The sequence below is a fragment of the Mustela lutreola genome, chromosome 2 (assembly GCF_030435805.1).
Source record: "Mustela lutreola isolate mMusLut2 chromosome 2, mMusLut2.pri, whole genome shotgun sequence".
NCBI classification, from domain to species: domain Eukaryota; kingdom Metazoa; phylum Chordata; class Mammalia; order Carnivora; family Mustelidae; genus Mustela; species Mustela lutreola.
This window is the reverse complement of record NC_081291.1, coordinates 36,548,943-36,566,427: the sequence shown is the minus strand read 5'-3', so window position 1 is coordinate 36,566,427 and position 17,485 is coordinate 36,548,943.

Genomic DNA, 17,485 nt, shown 5'->3' with positions numbered 1-17,485 from the left:
GTGTTTACATTTTATTGTGAATCAAAATTCTCTGCAACATGGATTAAAATGCCCTAGATTCTGTTTCACTGGTTAACCCACGAGACCCAAGGATGTGCATTTGTAATAAGCACCCTAAGGAATTTTGATACCTGAGGTTCAAGGCCCACTCTAAAAAAAAAAAAAAAAAAAAAAGATAGCATGAAGGCCTTCCAGTATATTCTAGCCTAGGATCAGAGGGCATAATGGAATACGGCAAACTCTATAGGTAACTAAAAAAAGGATGCGTCTGTATGGAGGGTCTTCTGTATCTATAGTGTTGGAAATCTGTGCAGTGATAGGGGCCAAGTTGAGGCTGAGAGATATTTACTATTTCCTCCTTGGGGACCTAGCTTATAATCACTGCAATTTCTATGATTCATTCATAGTCCTCTTTATCCTGGAGCACTTTTTCATCTATCTAGGAGTCCAATGGTAAGTTCTCAGTGGTCTCCCAGAATTCTGGATTTAGAAGGAAAATCTAGTGTGCAAAAACTACCAAAGAAACAAGACGAAGAATGGTAAATTAGGTTATTATTCGGCCAAAAAGAAAAAAAAAATCACTTGTTTTCACTCCTCCCTGACCTCCATGGGAGTAGTATATTTCCCAGCCCCTTTAATTCTGGGTTTGGTACGGTAACTTGCCTTGGCTAATGGAAAGTGAGGAGTTATGACGGTGTGTGAATTCCGAGCCCATCACATAAGATTCTGTATGTTTTTACTCACTGCTCTGTCTGTTTTTTGGGGTTGCTATAACAAATTGCCATAAACCGAGCGGCTTAAAATAAATTTTTTTTAAAGATTTTATTTATTTATTTGACAGAGAGAGAGACAGGGAAAGATGGAACACAAGCAGGGGTATTGGGAGAGGGAGAAGCAGGTTCCCCACGGAGCAGGAAGCCCGATGCAGGGCTAAATCCTAGAACCCCACGACTATGACCTGAGCCAAAGGCAGATGCTTAATGACTGAGCCACCAAGGCGCCCGAGATAAATTTTTTCTTTCACTGTTCTGGAGACCAGAAGTCTGTAGTCAAACTGTTAGAAGGGTGACAGTCTCTCCCAAGAAGCTAAGGGAAAATCCTTCCTTGCCTCTTCCAGCTCCCTGTGGCCCCAGGCACTCCTTAACTTGTTCCCGTATCACTCCACTTTCTCTTTTTAAAATATTTTAAATTTAAATTCAATTTAGTTAACATATAGTGTATTATTAGCTTCAGGGCTAGGATTTAGTGATTCCTCCATTGCATATAACACCCAGTGCTCATGACATCAAGTGCGCTCCTTAATGCCCATCACCTCACTCTCCTCCAGAGTTTCCAAGAGTTAAGATTCTCTTATGGTTTTCCTCCCTCTGAATTTTCATCTTATTTTATTTATCCTTTCCTTCCCCTATGGTCATCTGTTTTGTTTCTTAAATCCCACATATGAATGAACTCATATGGTATTACCCCTCATGGACTGACTTATTTTGCTTAGCATAATACCCTCTAGCTCCATCCATGTCATTACAAATGGCATGATTTAATTCCTTTTGATGGCTGTATGATATTCCATTATAGTTATATACCACATCTTCTTTATCTATTCATCAGTTGGGTGACATCTGGGCTCTTTCCCTAGTTTGGCTATTGTGGACATTGCTGCTATAAACATTTGGGTGCATGTGCCCTTTTGGATCACTACATTTGTATCTTTGGTGTAAATACCCAGTAGTGCAATTGTTGGGTCATAGGGTAGCTCTATTTTTAAGTTTTTGAGGAACCGTAATACTGTTTTCCAGAGCAGTTGCTCTGGTTTACATTCCCACCAACACTGTAATCCTCTCCAACATCTGTTGTTTCCTGTGTTGTTAATTTTAGCCATTTTGACCCATCTGAGGTGGTGGTATCTTATTGTGGTTTTGATTTGTATTTCCCTGATGCTGAGTGATGTTGAGCACTTTTTCATGTGTCTGTTGGTCATTTGGATGTCTTCTCTGGAGAAATGTCTATTTATGTCTTCTGCCCAATTCTTCACTGGATTGTATGTTATTAGGTGTTGAATTTGATAAGTTCTTTATAGATTTTGGATACTAGCCCTTTATCTGATAAGACATTTGCAAATACCTCATCCCATTCCTTAGGTGACCTTTTAGTTTTGTTGACTATTGCCCTTGCTGTGCAAAAGGTTTTTATTTTGAGGAGGTCCCAACAGTTCATTTTTGCTTTTGTTTCTCTTGCCTCTGGAGACATGTATGCAAGAAGTTGCTGTGGCCAAGGTCGAAGAGGTTTCGGCTTGTGTTCTCCTCTAGGATTTTGATGAATTCCTATCTCAATTGAGGTCTTGGTATAAGAAGAATGAAACTGGATGACTTTTGTACACCATACTCAAAAATAAACTCCACTCTCTCTTATCTTCACATGGCCAACCCTTCTATGTCTGTGTTTTCTCTTCTTCTGTCTCTTATAAGGATGCTTGATTTTTTAATTTAGGGCCCATCAGGATTATGAATCATGATCTTATCTTGAGTACCTTAATTATATCCGCAAAGACCCTTTTTTCAAGTAAGATCACATTCATAGGTTCATGAGATTAGGACACGGACATGTCATTTTGGAGAACATCATTCAACTCAATACAGTCTGGGAACTTCTGGCTATTTGCTATGAGAACATGCCTTAGTTCTTCAGTCTGGGCCTCAACAGAATTAAACCCAACCCACTGCCTGAAGCAGAGAGTACCAGCTGATTTGTCAAAATCTGAACAAGAGACAGTTGCTGATTATGATGTGCCACTGAGACATTCTGGTAGTTTGTTATGTAGCAAAAGCTGACTAATATACCAGGGGTGAAGAGCATACGCATTTATTTCTCTCCTGGCAGATGACAATTTGCAAACCATGTCAGAGATATAGTTATAGTAAGCAACAGTAAGAAGTGACTTTGTGACAAGTTAATAGAGAAGCTGGTATGGGGATCTTGTACCAGAAATCTTACCCTCATGTTAGAGTGGAAATATTTATTCTGTCTTGGGACTCACATATAATGATATGACTGCTAATACAGTGGGTGGGGAGAGGAAATTATTAAGCACTTCTTACTTGCTTACTTCTCAATAATGTAAGCCACAGTTGCAAATAGTGATAAGGCTCCTTTTGGGTAATTTGTATTTTTTCCTTACAGAGAGAAACTAGCATTTTGAAATCTGATTAAATGTATCTTGCTACAGCACACTTTTAGCTGAATATATACCAGTCCTTGTTCAGCTTTAAGAAACGAGTTATTAGTCAAATTAGAGAAAGTAATGGACGAGACTGTGAAAAATGAGTTTGCCACCAAGCAAACAGAAGGCAATATATAGGAATGGAGGAGGCACCATGGGCAGTGGAATAAAATTACAGCCTCACTTATAGCCCATGGTCCTTGCCCATGGACTGAATTAAGTAAGACATTTACTCATTTTCACAGCAACCTGTATAAACAGCTGCTGCAGAGTCTGTGAATGGTTAGAAGGGAGCAGGTTTTGCTCAGTTTTGCTCCCCAATCCTGGCCTCAAGCGTGATACTATGCTCACTAAGTATTTTAAATGAACGTGCAGGAGCCAGAGTGAACTTGAAATATAAGTCCCATTATGTCACTCCTCTTCCTCAAAAACCTTTTAAAAGTGGCTTCGACTTCACCCAAAGATAACTTCAAAGTTCCCCTGATGACTTTTAAAGGTCTCCAGGGTCTGACCCTGAATGCCCAGTCTAACCTTATCTGTCTTCTCGTTCTCTACAACTCACTCATTCTTCCCCAGCAAGACAATCCTTCCCATTCCACGAACTCAACAAGCATGTTCCTGTTACAGGACTTTGCATTTCCACCTCTTCTACCTGTGTTATTCTTCCCTGGATATCTCCATGGTTCACCTCCACACTTCCTTAAAGTCCTTATTACTCAACTGTTTCTCTCTCCAACCGGCCTTCTAGGACAACCACATATAGAACTGCAGCTCCCAGCCTGGCTCCCCAACACTTCCTGCTTCCACTTACTGCTTTATTCATTTCATTTTTTCTTGTTTCTTAACCCAGTATAACAATGGATACGGATATATTTATTTCACTCTCTAGCTAGGCTATAGTCTCTCCCAAATGAAGAGATTTTTATATATTTTTTGTTTATTGCTCTACTCTAAAATAGGGCTTGGCACAGAGTAGTCACACAGTATAATTTGTTAAATGAGCAGTAGAGTGGCAGTTTGTGTTCCACAGCGGGTGATTCCAAGAACAAAGAAATACACCTTGGCAATGAATGCTGTTGCCCCGGCTTAGGGCCATGACTGTTTCTGCAGAACTCACTTGAAAGGAACCCTAGTCTTCAGATAGGTAGAAGGCGTGTAGCAGATAATTCTTCAAGCTGTTTGTGATTATCTAACCTTGACAGCTAGAATAATAAGCCAACTTGGTGCTAATGTGCCATGTAGTAGCATCAACAATGCTTCCGTTCAATATCGCTGTTAGTCTGCAGCTTGGTACCGGTCAACAGGAGACAGTCGGATGAGTGTTGTCATTTATTAAACGTGTCTCCCTAATTAAGCTAAAATAGTTATGCATTAGTATTTTCTTTGTCTGTTGTCTGAGTCTTAGGAGGCAGAAATCCAGCAAGGGATATGCTCCTTTGATACTTATGAATTGCCTTGGGCAGGGGAGGACTGTGAAAAGCTGTTTTTTTTGTGATGGAAAGAAAAAAGCAGAGGCACCTTAAATGTTGTGAGCTCTGGAGCAGATTGTGGCTGCATCTTTGCCATTAAAACCAGCCGTGAAGGAGGGGCTTTAAGAACCAAGGCTCTCTCTCTGGCTCTCCCGGGGTAGAAAAGATGAGGGCCCAAGTCAGTGGTTCAGACAATGTCATTAACACAGCATTTCCCATAAATCAAACCAATTCTTACGTGAAGGAACCCCAGACCTTGTTTATGGAGAGTGTGTTCTATCTTGGAGTCAAGGTAGGAGAAGTGAGGAGGGAACCGAGATACCCATGTCCGCTGTATCTTATTCTGCTCTACACACATGCACACATCTCTTGAGTAGGCTTTCCTGAATACTGGGATTAAAGAATGTTTAAATCTGGTAAACCAAATTGGTAGGCTAAAGAGAACTCAAAGACACTCTTACTTTTTAAATAATCCAAATGATGGTGTATAAAATGAATAGGGCTGTTCTATGCAAAGGGAAAAATTCAGTCTATCAGATCCTAGGGCATGTATAGAAGACTGCTCTGAAATGCAGGGAAGGGGATATCTTGAATATTGGCAATGTGTGGTCAAGGTACATTAGCCACATTATCTAGTAGAATTCTCATCATAACCTTGTCAAACTGATAATATCATCCTGATTGTTTGTTAAGCACCGGAAGGTTACTATCACTTGACTCAATAATGTAATCTTTTACTTCTTCCCTTCTTTTCACTTTACCCCCCTTCTCCCTCTTCTCCTCCTTTACCAAAGAGGAAAGGATTGTAATGAAGTTAGGTAACTTGTCCAAAGTCAAAGAGAAGCAGTAGTCATGATCCAAAACTGGGTCTTTCTCTCCCTAAGTCCTCATCACTATACCCTACCATTTCTTTTTTTTTTCTTTTCTTTCAGATTTTTATTTAAATCCTAGGTGGTTAACATACAGTGCAATGTTGGTTTCAGGCATAGAATTCAGTGATTTATCATTACATACAACACCCAGTTCTCATCATATCAATACCCATCACCTACACAGTCCATCCCCCGCTCACATTCCTCCAATACCCCTCAGTTTGTTCTCTTTTTAAAAGTCTTTAATCATTTGTTTCCTTCTCTCTTTCTTCTCCCCCCTTCCATATGTTCATCTGTCTTGTTTCTTAAATTCCAATATCAGTGAAATCATACGGCATTTGTCTTTCTCTGACTGACTTATTTTGCTTTGCATAATACCCTTGAGTTCCATCCACATTGTTGCAAATAGCAAGATTCCATTTCTGAGTACTATTTCATTGTGTATATAAACCATATCTTCTTTATCCATTCATCAGTCAATGGACATTTGGGTTCTTTCCATAGTTTGGTTATTGTTGATAATGCTACTATGAACGTCGGGGTACATGTACACCTTCAAATCTGTATCTTTGTATTTTTGGGGTAAATACCTAGTAGTTCAACTGCTAGGTTGTAGGGTAGCTCTATTTTCAACTCTTTGAGGAACCTCCATGATGTTCTCCAGAGTGGATGCCCCAGTTTGGATTCCCATCAAAGGTGCAAGAGGATTCCCCCATCTCTGCATCCTCACCAACACCTGTTGTTTCCTGTTTGTTAATTGTAGCCATTCTGACAGGTGTGAGGTGTATACCTCACTATTTCACCAGAAACATGAAAATATTAGATGGACAGCACCTCAAAGAAGTACAGTATTACATACAGTATTATATAGAAAATAGCTCAGTATAAAACTAGTTTTCCAAAAATGGCATTCTTAGAAAATTCAAAGTTTCCAAAGGGGTCTGGATAAATTCAACTCTCGCCCACATCATTGACTACGCATCATATTTTACTTAACTCTTCAGCTGAACATGATCCTGCACATTTCTCGTCTCTGTGTCTTTACATGAACATCGTTCTTTCACACAAGATGCTTTGACTTTCAGTACAAATGCTACATATTTTCCAAAACCTATACAAGATGCGTCCTTTCTTTGGAGCCTCCATCTTTGGAACTTAGGTAACTGCCCCTTTACACACCTCATTGGGAGCCAGGTTTGTTCCTGATTTATGGCTGTGATGCATAGTAGACACTCAGAATATGGTTTATAAAATGAATAAATAAAATGAAAATAGATTAAAACTCCATATTCTGTAAAAAATTTAAGTCAGAGCTTCTTTTGCAGACTTCACCAAGCATCACAGATTGGCCCCCTGAAGAGCTGCCAAGGCTACTGAAAATCCGGCTATATGTGGTCCACTGACCTCGTCCCTTTTGGCATCTGTGCTTGGCCTTCTAAAAACTCTCCACTTGTTATTAAGGAGGTATAGGTAATATAGAAAGGATAAACTGGAATTTTTTATCCATTGCAAAACCTCACATGCATTGAACAACATTTTAGTTGTTATGGTTCACATCAACACATGGTAGGGAATTCAGAGAAATGCTCTTCTCCTAGAAGCAGATGAGGCAATTTTGTAGGAGGAAAATGGCACAGGCATAAGGGTCATGGGATCTGGGTTATTATTTCAGATGTGCTACTTTAGCCAATCACTGAATCTCACTAAGCTCAGTTTCTTCATTTGCAAACAAAATCCATCATATTTTCTCTGCCTACTTTGGAGGGAAATCAGATAAGAAAATATTTTGTTGATCACTATATAAGAATAATTATATTTTTTCTAAGTTTCAAAAACCCATGGCTCTTGTTAGGACAATCTTGACCCCATAGACAACCCCCCTATACGGACAGACCAGCCAGACCATTAGGTATCTAGGAATGTGTAAGCAGAGGATATTTAAATCTACCACCAGTCATATTTCTTTTAAATAAGTTATTTTCTTATTTCTTATGTCACCCATATACTAGCAATACTATGAGATTAAAATTCACAAAGTTTCTTTTTTCTTTCTTTTTTAGTGTTTAATATGTTACAGGTTAATTGAGAGGAAAAGCAACTCCACGTTTGATGTGGCTACCGCTCCTCAAGTTTCCAAGTCAGCACTTAAGACCTTATCTTGAAAACCTTAATGAAGGTGAAACCAGCTAATAGGATAATGGGAATTTATGGATCTAAGTATATGCATCCTTTGGGGGCAGCTCTTTGCTCAGGGGGGAATGAAAAAAAAATGTTGGGAAAGTGATAAATATTTACTACCCTCTGAAAATATATTTGGAAGATGCCATCTTCCTCTCTGCTTAGGGCAGGTTTAATGCTGTGACAAGAATTCAGAAGGAGTTCTCCAGGGTCTGGGATTAATAGATACTTCCTTATCCCCCAGTCTCTTGTGTAATTCTTCCTTTACACACACACACACACACACACACACACACACACACAAACACACACCCCTTTGCAATATGCCCTGTGGAACTCATTTTCCCCTTTAAGCCTGCCTTTATGATGATACCCCAGCACAGCCTCCAGAGTTTATGAGCTCGCTTTATCATCCTTTTTGCTGGCTCTCCCAGGAGAAGTCAATACTATTTTTACTGGTCAGATTCTGGGTACTTTAGGGAAAATTTGCTAGTGGATGGAGCTACTGCAAATCACTGCAAATTAAGAGCTTATACATATGGTATTTAGGGATAGAATTAAATTCTCAAGAAAGTTCAATGTTAAAATAGACCTTGAATGAACAAAAGCACATTTTATATCTAGAATTCTTCCCCTAAGGTCTGTCTTGCATCTATAAAACTAGATTCCTGTGGCTCCTTAGACAAAAGCTTGAGTTTTCTTGTCTTTCTTGCCCTCCTAGAAAAGTGAGTGAGAATTTCTTCTTCATTCATACTTTCAGTTCTGAGAACCAGTTACAGTTCAGGGTAAGCTAGGGTAGAGACGTGAAAGGTGAGTAAAAGTAAGTTTTTCTGCCTAGGGATTTATATTTCTGTGGTTCTATTATTGGGTTCCAAGGAGTTTATTCTTGTATCTTTGAAATTTTAAGTGACAAACTTTCTCACGTCTCCACCTCTTTCCGTTCTGTCTCAGGGACATGGGCATTTGTGGTCTTTGGCTGAAGGAATTAATGGGAGCAAGGATGTCACTGGTTATCATTTGGAGTTCATAAACTGCTTGTGAAAGCCTGTCTCTCTGAGTCAGTCCTGAGCCAGGACTTTGTTTGACTCTCAGGACATATGGTATACCACACCAGAAGAACAAATTCCAAGTTTCGTCAACCTAATTTTCTCTTTCTCAGAGGCATTGGCTAAACAGGAGAGCCTGGCATATGCACACACATTAGACACAAGAGTTGGACGTAGGTCTCTTTCTGCTTTTCTCCCTTCTCTAGCTTACTTCTAAGATAAAGGTGCACATAGTCACTGGGATGAACTTGCTAAAATTCTGATTCTGATTCAGTAATTTGGGGACAGAGATTCCGCATTTCTATGCTGCTGGTCTACAGACCACACACAAGGACATCCCCAAGCTTTAGCTCTGCTTGCCAGATCATGGTCAGGTTCAGGGAGCAGGCACAGATCCCCCTAAAGTCATCTGCTATTCTGTTTTCTCCTCCTTCTCTCCCTTGTAGTTGCAATTCCCTTAAACCATCTGGTGGAGGGATGACTGGGGAGGTAGGGAGGGTCTCCTGGTGCAAATACTATGCTGCTAACCTCCAGGATATCACCACGATTCCTGCATTCCACTATTCCATTGAAAAGTCTAGATTTCAAACTGCAGTAGTGAAGTACTTGCCATCCGGATGATGATGGCTGGTGGCCAGAAGAATGTCATTGTCACTTTTATCCTTTGGCCTCGATTTATGTTTAAGTTTCTTAAGACATCCAGTCTCCATGGAAGCTGTCATCCATCAGATGGCTGATATTTTTGGAGACTCCTGCGCCAGGGCTAGAAAGAACTTTTCTAAACTAATGACACCTGAATTAAAATAACATCCACAAACACAGCTTTAAACATAAATGAAGACTCAGCAAAGCTACAGAGGCACATTAGCCTGCTTAACGAGGCAGGCAGGGAGAAAGAGAGTGATTCTCGTTGGATCGAGATGTTAGCAGCCTCTGTAGACTGGCTGTTCCTTGGTATCAATAATAATACTGAATTTTATTCCTTTGTGGTTGTTCCATAAACATGACTGAACATTTGCTTTGCGTCAGGGACCATGTGAGGTACTGTGGGAGAAACAAAGATAAATAAGACAAGTGCCTACTCTTCACAAATCGAAACGCAGGCTGGAACTAACACATTCCTAGCGTAAGACTTTAAAGGACTTAGCAGACCATTAATATATTCATCTGATAGATATTTTTGGAGGCCACTACCATGTGCCGGGCCACAGTGGTGAGAAGAATACACAGGGTCCTCCTAAAGTGGAGCTTATGAGATGGCCAGTCACACAAATTAATAGGGGATGGCATGTCGATAGAAGCATCAGGAACAGTAGATGGGCCAGAACGAAGAAAAAAAGAGAAACCAGGTGGAGAACAGAATCAGAGACGTGCTCTGAGGAGAGTGAGCTGCTCTGCTCATTTCTCCCAAGACTCTGAAGGATGAGGAGGTATGCACGAGGTAAAGAGATAGCAAGACGAGTCCAGGAAGAAAGACAGGTGCATCCTGAGGGAGGTGGGAGAGAACTGGAGCATTCCAGAACTAAAAGCAGGCCAGTGTGGCCAGATGGCTGTGAGGGAGAGAAATGGGGAGAATAAGATGAGGCAGGACCAATAAGCAGAGGAAGGGCCCATGACGGCACCCGTGGGACCTTTCGCATAGTCGCCATTTTCTTCTCTATGCCCTGGGACACCTCGTGATCCAGTCTGCACTTTGGGAAGCCGACTCCGCCTGCAGAGGCAAGAGGGACCGGTGGGAGCTGCCTCCTGGGTCACGCTCATCCTCCTCCTCAAAAGCTTTGACACGGACTGGAGTACTTGAAGTCAACTTGTCACAATGTTTTTCATCCATCTATTTGGTAATTACTTACTAAATATCTCTTATATGCTGGACACTGGGGGAAAAGAAGTTAGTGAAACAGTAAAAAAAATCTTCGCTACTCCCCTTCCTCCTTCCTCCCTCTGTCCTTTCCTCTCTGCTTTCCTTCCTTCCTTCTCTCCCTCCCTTCCTGAAAGTCAATTAAGTGGCTTCTGTGGGCCAGTCATTCTCTAACGAGCTTGTGAATAATTCGTTGCACAGAGGTCCTTTAACTACTTATACCCTTGGGTGGATCAAATCCATTAGTTATTAATATCTACATTGGGATATAATAAGAAGGTACTTTCTATAAATGTTTATCATTACTATTAATTATCTTCTATTCCCTTGCTTTTCTCTATATTCTAAGATCAGGCCCTTTTAGAAGGTGTGAATTAGAGAAAAAAATCTTACAGTGTGTCCTCCACTGAAGAGTGTGAGTTTTAGACATGACCTAAAAATACAGAGTAAATCTTATATTATACTTTTGGATAAGACCAATGTACTAGGCGCTGGGGGACATGAATTCTCATTTCCATTCAGCTATGTATAAATTGTAACCTTGGGCAGAATGCTTATTCTTCTTGTACAAAGTAAAAACGTTGAATCGTATAATCTCTAAGGCCCCGCTCAGCGGTAAGTTTCTTCTGTGGAAATCAACATGGGATTTGGAATCAGAAGACCTAATACTTCTGCTCATTAACTTGTGACCTTGGCAAAGTCATTTGATATTCCTGAAGCCAGATTCCTCATCCGAAATGAGGAGAAAAATGATGCTACTTCAAATTTCAACCCAGCATTTTAACGCAATGCCTGGCACTTAGTAGAAAGTAAAAAACTATTTTTCAATGGATGGTGAATACTTTCCACCTTGTAAACTTTAAATGAGATCAGGCATACGAAAGAGGCTTGGGAACTATTTGGTGCTGTTTCATCAATAGTTCATACATACACTTATTATGAACTCGACTTGTGTGTGTGTGTTTTAAACCTTTTGTTGTGGTTTGGGTGGAGCAATGACTCTTTATCCAGTATTATTTGTTAAATTGAGGATACATCTTCAAATTCTTTAGTTTGCATTAAAACAGCAGAAAGTAAGGCTGGGAAAAATGAGTAGGTATGCCATTTAATGAGCTATTCAATTTCCCATCAGAAAGTCAGAAATTCAGAGGCAGTCCAAAATAGCAACTCTGCATAACCAGCCAAATAATAAACTACATTTAAGAGCCAACAATCAATTCTTAACATGCCTACAAGATAAAATAAACAGGGGGGGAAAAGCCAGCTTTGGCTCAGAGACTTTGCTGTAAGGTAACTTGATTCATCATCTTTAACACTTCCAATTTCCAGGCAACTGTCTCTTAATCTGGGCTTGCAGGTTTCATATGAGAACGATAAGGAGTTTAAAGTGTGAAAAGTTACCTCTGCTGCAGAGTGTTTGTCTTGGGCTGGAATTTCTTTGATTTCAACCTGTCGATTTCATTTAAATGCCAGGGTGGCTGTGCCCTGCTGCTCCCTACTCCCTCTCCCACCACTCTAGTGTATCCACTGCTGCTTTCTCATTCTGGAAAGAGTTGTAAGGGGACCGGCTGTAGTTTTGGTTTGGCTTTGATGTTCAGGAGCCTTCCCATCTTTCCCATGAATGATTTCTCTCATCGAGACTCATTTTGAGCTTGAGGTAGAGTTCAATGGTCACAAAAGACTAAAAAAAATTCCCTTTGGTATGTGTTCTAAAGAAAAAAACATTGCCTCCTTCTTTCTGTTCCAATTCATCCATCTAGAAGGTGGGCCAGTGGGAAGGCTAGAACAAAGACAAGCCTGCATTAACATTCTGGTTCCAACACTCACTAGTGATACATTACACCAGGAAGTCTTCTGGTGGCCTCTTTGAGTGAGCTAGGAAGGAGAGAATGCAGGGATGGCTGTGCGTGTAAATGGCATGAGAGAGAAGAGCTAATGTTTCCTCCAGGGTAGTATGGGCTGACTATCTTACTGGTAAGAACCACAACAAAAAGCGAAGCAACATGGAAAACAAACCAGCAATCCTTTAAAGGAGTGCCTACTGTGTGTCAGGTAGCATGCTACATCCATCATATATGCTGGCTTGTTTACTCCTTATGAAAACCACCTGAGATTTTTCACACATGAGAAAAAGGAGGCAAAGAGAGATTAAATGTTTTACCCAAAGTTATGTAATTTGGGTGACACAGAGCTGGGATGCAAAGCTAGTTCCATCACATGCTCTGCAAACCAGGGTCTGTACATTTTGTCACACCAAAGAGGGTCTTAAGAACATTTGAATGGTGGTCTTTTCTTTCTGGATCTCCTGATTTCCAGGGCCTATATGGAGGAGATGGAGCTGGCTCAGGGCTAATGGAATGATTCCTTTCTGCTGAGAGAATGAGAGCTTAGAGTCCCCCCCCCCCCCATTTAAAGCTAAAAAGTAATTTGAAATGTGAGATGTTGGCAGAAAGGAAAGTCGGTGTGGTACAAAAGGGAAAGGGCATCCTGGTGATGTTCGCAAGCTCGTAGCAGGTGCCTACAGTTCAGGAGCATAGATGGCCGAAGGGGAAACATAAAGCCCAGCAGAGACAAAGTCTGTCTAGCTGGGTGTAAGGAATTGACTCCCAAGAGGCTTCATGGAGGAAGTGACTTTTGAGCTGTGCTTTTGAAAGAGAGGAAGAATGATGGCACATAGAAATGGGTATAGTCCAAAGTCAAAAATAGAATCCTTATCAGGGTGCCTAGGTGGCTCAGTGGGTTAAGGCTGTGCCTTCAGATCAGGTAATGATCTCAGGATGGTGGGATTGAGCCCTGCATTGGGCTCTCTGCTCAGTGGGAAGCCTGCTTCCCTCCCTCTCACTCTCTCTGCCTGCTTCTCTGCCTACCTGTGATCTCTCTCTCTCTCTCTGTCAAATAAATAAAATCTTAAAAAAAATAGAATCCTTTGGCTATTCGAGGTCTTTTCTGGTTCCATATAAATTTTAGGATTATTTGTTCCATTTCTTTGAAGAAAATGGATGGTACTTTGATAGGAATTGCATTAAATGTGTAGATTGCTTTAGGTAGCATAGACATTTTCACAATATTTATTCTTCCAATCCAGGAGCATGGAACATTTTTCCATTTCTTTGTGTCTTCCTCAATTTCTTTCATGAGTACTTTATAGTTTTCTGAGTATAGATTCTTAGCCTCTTTGGTTAGGTTTATTCCTAGTTATCTTATAGTTTTGGGTGCAATTGTAAATGGGATTGACCCCTTAATTTCTCTTTCTTCTGTCTTGTTGTTGGTGTAGAGAAACGCAACTGATTTCTGTGCATTGCTTTTATATCCTGACACTTTACTGAATACCTGTACAAGTTCTAGAAGTTTTGGAGTGGATTCTTTTGGGTTTTCCACATATAGTATCATATCATCTGCGAAGAGTGATAGTTTGACTTCTTCTTTGCCAATTTGGATGCCTTTAATTTTCTTTTGTTGTCTGATTGCTGAGGCTAGGACTATTGAAAAAGAAAGCCAAAGTTGGTGGCATCACAATTCTAGACTTCAAGCTCTATTACAAAGCTGTCATCATCAAGACAGCATGGTACTGGAACAAAAACAGACACATAGATCAGTGGAACAGAATAGAGAGCCCAGAAATAGACCCTCAACTCTATGGCCAACTAATCTTCGACAAAGCAGGAAAGAATGTCCAATGGAAAAAGGACAGCTTCTTTAATAAACGGTGTTGGGAAAACTGGACAACCACATGCAGAAAAATGAAATTGGACCATTTCTTTACACCACACACAAAAATAGACTCAAAATGGATGAAGGACCTCCATGTGAGACAGGAATCCATCAAAATCCTTGAGGAGAATACAGGCAGCAACCTCTTGGACCTCAGCCGCAGCAACATCTTCCTAGGAACATCGCCAAAGGTAAGGGAAGCAAGGGCAAAAATGAACTATTGGGATTTTGTCAAGATCAAAAGCTTTTGCACAGCAAAGAAAACAGTTAACAAAACCAAAAGACAACTGACATAATGGGAGAAGATATTTGCAAACGACATATCAGATAAAGGGCTAGCATCCAAAATCTATAAAGAACTTAACAAACTCAACACCCAAAGGACAAATAATCCAGTCAAGAAATGGGCAGAAGACATGAACAGACATTTCTGCAAAGAAGACATCCAGATGGCCAACAGACACATGAAGAAGTGCTCCACATCACTTGGCATCAGGGAAATACAAATCAAAACCACAGTGATATATCACCTCACACCAGTCAGAATGGCTAAAAATTAACAAGTCAGGAAATGACAGATGCTGGCGAGGATGTGGAGAAAGGGGAACCCTCCTACACTGTTGGTGGGAATGCAAGCTGGTGCAACCACTCTGGAAAACAGCATGGAGGTTCCTCAAAATGTTGAAAATAGAACTACCCTATGATCCAGCAATTGCACTACTGGGTATTTACCTTAAAGATACAAACGTAGTGATCCGAAGGGGTACGTGCACCCAAATGTTTATAGCAGCAATGTCTACAATAGCCAAACTATGGAAAGAACTTAGATGTCTATCAACAGATGAATGGATAAAGAAGATGTGGTGTATATATACACAATGGAATACTATGCAGCCATCAAAAGAAATGAAATCTTGCCATTTGTGACAACGTGGATGGAACTAGAGGGTATGATGCTTAGCGAAATAAGTCAATCAGAGAAAGACAACTATCATATATGATCTCCCTGATATGAGGAAGTGGAGATGAAACATGGGGGGCTAAGGGGGTGGGAGAAGAATAAATGAAACAAGATGGGATTGGGAGGGAGATAAACCATAAGTGACTCTTAATCTCACAAAACAAACTCAGGGTTGCTGGGGGGAGGGGGGTTGGGAGAAGGGGGGTGGGGTTATGGACATTGGGGAGGGTATGTGCTATGGTGAGTGCTGTGAAATGTGTAAACCTGGCGATTCACAGACCTGTACCCTTGGGGATAAAAAATATATTATATGTTTATAAAAAATAAAAAGAAATAGAATCCTTACTAATTGCAAACCAGACCAAAGTGTGATTTTAGGTAGGAGAAACACACCATGAAGGCAAGCAACTTCTGGCCAATAGAAATGTTGACCTCGGCAGTTTGCTGGCGTGGCCGAGTACACTCAAGTAGAAAGAACATTTACTTGGATAGAAGTCTGCTTTGAAATTCTAATTCTGGCACTGAGGTAGGAGGTAAGCACTCCAAGACTCCATTCCTTCAGCTGGAAAGCTGTAATAGCCTCTGCTCACCTTCCTCCTAGCTTTTAAAAAGGTTCAAATATGATAAAGTAGACGAAAAAGTTGCAAGTGAAAAGAATTATCATTCCCTTTGGAAGACTTTTTTTCCCCCTAGTACATTCTGGAAATTTCTGAGGATAGCAGCTTCCACTGGAAAGTTACTTTGAGTTCCACTGGCTAAATGACTAAGTGAAAGCTCACGAAGTATTTGAATTTCTCAGAGAAATAAATGATGAAAATCCATTTTTGATGTATGTTTCTACAGAATTGAAGTAGGTCATAAGGAAATCCATCACATTTGCACACAAAGCACTTACAGGCGTGCACACACTACCATCTGTTTTTACCAGTCTTCTATTGAAGAATGACGTTTGGATGCCAAAATATTAGGAAGGACAGAACCTCAGTAAAATGCCCTTTAAATGGAATAAGTGTGACTTTATGAGAAACTCACTGCACCTCTCTCCACTGCAGAAGCTAAAAATGTCGTATTGTGATGACATCAAGCCACATTGGGCCCCATTTCTAATTTGTCAGATGTTTTCTAGGGACATTTTATTTATTAATTTTTTTGTGGTCATTCTATATGCTTGATGATAGGACTTCTAGGTATTGGACTTCTGCAGGTTGAGATGAAGGTTAAGGCTTCCAAATTATCCTTTTAGGGTATCTACCTTCCTAGCCCCAGCTACTGTACAGGGTCACATGGAATATGAAAGATAATTATTTTATTTATTATTTGAAGTTTCTATGGGTTTATTAGGTAAAATAGAAATTATGCTGGAAAAGGAGCATTTAATCTACAAGATGAATACAGACCTAACATTTTCCCAGTCCCACCTGCCCCTCAAACTCCAGATTCTACTCTATCATATCCTCAAATAGATTAAGGTAGGCAGTCTTCCTAGGTAAGTGGCATCAACTCTGAAGAGGGAGGGGCATTTTATAGTTTTCCACATATCTCATTTACTGCTAAAGATTTTCTCATTATGTCAAATGCTGACATTTAAATGTCCTGGTATCCACATAGAAACTTCTCTTTTGTTTCTTCCTTCAGGGCTTCTCAAACTTTAGTAGGCATATAGTTATAGAAGTGTGTACACAATCATGGACCTGAACTTTGGGGGATAATCTGCAACGTTTTCAAGGTTATTTCTGATTGGTCACAGTCTCTACTTTAACGTGATGACTTTAACACTTTGCCTTTCCCTTTGAACTGAACAATGGGATTCAAACCATGAAACAACTGATCCATACTGTGAATCATTGGGCTACCCCACACAGAACTTGGACATTTATGGCAAATGGAGAAATTGTTAGCACAGTGGTTAAGTAACCCAACAAGTTTGGGAGGAGAATACTGAGACACTGTCCAAGAATTTGCATGGAAACTGGAAAACAACATCTAGCCTGTGTTTGTGATATTCTGTAGTGAGCTATGACCACAGTAATGCCATGTAAAAATTACTCCCAAGCTCAGTAATTGAAAATCATAATTAAGTATTCCTGTGCATTGGGGTCAGGGCCTCAGGCTCCAGGCTGTGCTCATCTGGGCAGCTCTGCCTCCAACTGTGGGTCAGCTGGACCTGGCTCTG